The sequence below is a fragment of the Adiantum capillus-veneris genome, chromosome 13 (genome assembly GCF_014529385.1).
Source record: "Adiantum capillus-veneris isolate H3 chromosome 13, ASM1452938v2, whole genome shotgun sequence".
NCBI lineage: Eukaryota > Viridiplantae > Streptophyta > Polypodiopsida > Polypodiales > Pteridaceae > Adiantum > Adiantum capillus-veneris.
In genome coordinates, this window is record NC_140943.1 from 36,316,265 (window position 1) to 36,319,552 (window position 3,288).

At 41.4% G+C, this 3,288-nt stretch overlaps 1 pseudogene; it reads right to left on the reverse strand.

Annotated features, from left to right (window-relative positions):
• Nucleotides 1-1,170: 1,170 nt before the first annotated feature.
• LOC147443814 (putative LL-diaminopimelate aminotransferase, chloroplastic pseudogene) lies at nucleotides 1,171-2,718 on the reverse strand (annotated as a pseudogene).
• Between the last annotated feature and the right edge of the window lie 570 nt (nucleotides 2,719-3,288).

A 3,288-nucleotide genomic window follows, 5' to 3' on the forward strand; every position in this document is an offset into this window, starting at 1 on the left:
TTCGAGTCCTCTTTTCAGAGATTGTTGTGGTTGAGATTTACTCTCACTTTGAGAGTGATCGAGTTTTTCCTCTTATTATGATAGGATTTGTCAATTTCGGTCATGAACACTAGATCTACAAAGCTAGAAGTATGAGTGACATGGTAGAAGGATCATTACATAAGTGAAGATGGTGCCATTTATTGCTTGAACTCAATTGTGGTCCTATGGATAGTGCACTACTGTAAGACTATACCACAAACCTTGATTGATGTGAGTGCATACTACCATATTGGTTAGATGCACTTACAACCATATTCATATCTCTATGGTAGGTCGCTTGATGGTTGATCTGGCCTTGACGTCTTAGAACCTCATGTAGCAGTCAAAAGTTGGCCCTTAGAAAGCAATAAATGGCACCATCTTCACTTACATAATGTTCCTGCCACCATGCCACTCGTACTTCACCTTAGGTACCACCATTAAGTGAAAACTCACCAATGCCTCAAGGACCAAATGTTGCACGATCAAGCATTCCTAATATACTTGAATCAATTCCTTGTCACTAGTTGCTAACACAAACACATAGGGCATGATCCCAATTCCTTGTCACTAGTTGCTAACACAAACACATAGGGCATGATCCAACATCCCATACACCAATACACTTGACATGACACAACATTTCCCAAATTTGGCTCATCAAAGCACATCAACACCATCACTTGGCGCGGTCATTTACAATCATCAGAATGTAAATTTACAGAGCATTCTAGAGGATGCATGAGGAAATGTTTTTCTTAAGTAGACCTCTAGCAAGCGGGAGACTTGCAAAATGAGCATAAAGAAGCATAGACAGACAATTAAGGGAAGTGGGAATGAAGGAGCCACATCTACTAATAAGAGTAAAAGACACTTTTTTAGAGCAAAGGAAGGAAGGGAACAACCCTAAAAGCTATCTATTGCAAGGACACAACTCTCAAGCCAAATAGTAATAACTCCAAGGTTCTCACCAAAGGCATCATTGAGTTCAAGGCTTCAGTCACCACCCAAGCGGAAAATTGGGCCCAAAAGTACAATGGATCTATTGAGATTAAAAAAATGACAATATGCAAGCTAACAATGCAAAGCAACAAGCACTACTTGGAAGGCATGTTAGAACAAGCATTAGTCAACACAATAAGATATATATGAGCGTTAAAGAGCTCATCTTCCTGCCCATATATGAGTGTTTTTGTACAAGCTTATGGTAAATACCTTCTAGAGCTGAGACTTTGAAAACCTTCTTTAGCCCCTGTTGGCAAAGCTATATGGAAGAATTGGCAACTTTATGTTGACAAAACTTTCAAGCATTCCTGAGAGGCTAGAAAGAAGAGCTAAATCCCAAATGCTTGTGTACCTTGATTAACACTACTTGTATAAAATGCTTTCAAGCGATTGGAAACTTCTATAATATCTTCTCGGTGGGCAAACGCGCTTACTCGAAGGAAGCCTTCACCTGCCGGTCCAAACCCACTGCCTGGGGCAGTCACAACATTCACATTCTCAAGAACCTCTGAGAAAGCATCCCATGATGTGCGTCCTTCGAACTTTACCCAAACATAAGGCGCATCGGCTCCGCCATAGGCTTTGAATCCAAGAGAGATGAAAGTCTTCAACAGAATTTGGGCATTTTCCTTGTAGAATGCCATTACCTCATGCATAGCTATCAATCCCTCCATGGATAGGCACGCGATTCCACCTGCTTGCGCAATGTTCGATGCACCGCCAAAGCAAGTAGCCATAATCCTTCTGCAATCATCGATAACAGGAGAGCCATCAGAATAACGTAGATCCTCAGGAACAATTGTCCACCCTAGACGCACACCTGCAAAGCCTGCACATTTGGAGAAGGAGCTAATCTCAACGGCAACTTCTCTGGCACCAGGGATTTCATATATGGACTTGGGGCTGCCATCAGATATGTACATGGCATAGGCAGAGTCATATACTATGATAGATCCATTTGCCTTTGCAAATCCAACAAGGCGCTCTAACTGTGTTTTACTGGCGGCCACACCAGTTGGGTTGCTGGGGGAGCAGAAGAAGATTATATCGGTGCGCGGAATCAAGCTCAAATCTGGAAAGAAGCTATTCTCCGGGGTGCATCTCATGTATGCTACGTTGTTGTACTGATGGAGATGATCAAGGAAACCGCCTGTTTGGCCTACTATGACACTAGTATCCACATAGACAGGGAAGCAAGGGTCTTGCACTGCCACCGAAACCTTGGGGCCAAACAGGAGCTGGAGGCGGGCGATGTCGCATTTGGCACCATCAGAAACAAAGATCTCAGTGGGTTTGATGTCGAGAGAAGAGTACAACTTGTGAGCAATGGCAGAGCGGAGGGATAACAAACCTGGCTCGAAGCCATAGCCAGTATAGCCGAGAGAGGTGGACAAAGCCTTGGCTTTCAGCTCCATGGCTGCACAGATGACGGGAGGAATGGGCTCTGTGGTGTCACCCGGGCCGAGGTTGATGAGCTTAGCCTGCGGACTCTTAAGCAAGTGCGCCTCTCGCCGTCTGTTGATTTCCGGGAAGAGATACCCTGCATGCAGCTTGCGCAAATTAGTGTTTCGAGGGACTTGCGTAGCAGGCCCTTCGGCTCTCTCTCTTTCCGCCATCAGGAAAGGATAGGAAGGTCTCGAATGGCCTCGTCTGATCTATATGTCGCCTGCTTGCCTGATTGGCTTTCTAAAAGAAGCCTGGTGTTGGTGATAGAGTTGGGTTAGGCATACTTTTATTGTTTTGGGTGAGTGCTACGATGGAGACTTACCTTAAATGTTATTTTAGTTTTAAAATATTAAATAAATTTTTTTATTTCACGTCTTTGATATCATTTGCATTCTATTGTTTTAGAATGCTAAAGTGAAGCTTCAACTTCACTTTATATGATTTTAATAAATCTATACATATACATACATATATTTATTTATTTTACACACACACACTATACATATATATATATATATATATATATATATATATATATATATATATATAAAATGAGCAAACCATGGTAAAGTGAAGAAAAAAATGATGAAATATATGAAAATTTAGTTCAAAAATCTTGCAAATTAAAAAATTCAATTATTATTTTCGGTTGCTTCTTTGTGAGGAGGAAACTCAGTCCCTTAATTAAAGAGATATTCCTGAACAATGCTTTACCTTATATAGTTCTAGTTAACTTCAATCTAATGATTTTATCATTAGGTTGTTATTTTAGAAAGCCACCGTGACTCTTTCACTTGTTTTTACTAGTGCGGCCAG